The sequence below is a fragment of the Chlorella variabilis genome (assembly GCF_000147415.1).
Source record: "Chlorella variabilis unplaced genomic scaffold CHLNCscaffold_6, whole genome shotgun sequence".
NCBI classification, from domain to species: Eukaryota; Viridiplantae; Chlorophyta; class Trebouxiophyceae; order Chlorellales; family Chlorellaceae; genus Chlorella; species Chlorella variabilis.
This window is the reverse complement of record NW_005435082.1, coordinates 1,520,905-1,521,660: the sequence shown is the minus strand read 5'-3', so window position 1 is coordinate 1,521,660 and position 756 is coordinate 1,520,905.

The window sequence follows — 756 nt, the reverse complement described above, 5'->3', positions numbered from 1 at the left end:
TGGGGGGGGGGGGAGCACGAGCGTCGAGCATGAGGCAGGGGCCTGCCGGCAGAGGGCAAGGCAGGAACCCTGAACAGAGACAAACAGATAGGCGCCGGCGGGAGCCGCCACGGCGCCGCCGCTGGGAGACAGGGCTCGCTGCCACCGCAGCCGGCATCACAAGGGGGTGTGTGGTTAAAAGGGTGGGCACGGGGCGGCTCACTGCTGCTGCTGGCCGCCGCCTTGCTGCGCCGCCGCCGCCGCAGCGGCTTGCTGCTGCGCCGCCGCGGCCGCCGCCGCCTGCTGCTGCATGGCAAACTGCTGCGCGATCAGCTGCTGCTGCGCCGCCGCCGGCAGCTGCATGCCCGGCTGCATCTGCTGCATGGCCACGCCCCCGGGGCCGCCCCCCGCCGCCGCCATCTGCGCCATCTGCTGCTGCAGCAGCGCGGGCTGCATGCCCATGCCGGGCTGGCCGGGCATGCCGCCGGGCTGGCCCATGGCGGCGCCAGGTGGCATACCAGCCATACCAGGCCGGAACATTCCCTGCATCCCCATGGCCGGCCGCATGCCCGCCTGCACCGCCGCCGCCTGCTGCGCCGCCTGCAGCGCGGCCTGGGTGGCGGCGGAGGGCTGGGCGGCGCCGCCGGGGGGCGCGCCGCCGCCGGCCGCCGCCGCCGCCGCCGCCGCCTGCTGCTGCATCTGCATCTGCATCTGGCGCTGCTGCTGCATGGCGTTGATCTGCGCCACATACGTGTTGCGCTTCTCCTCAATGGCCTT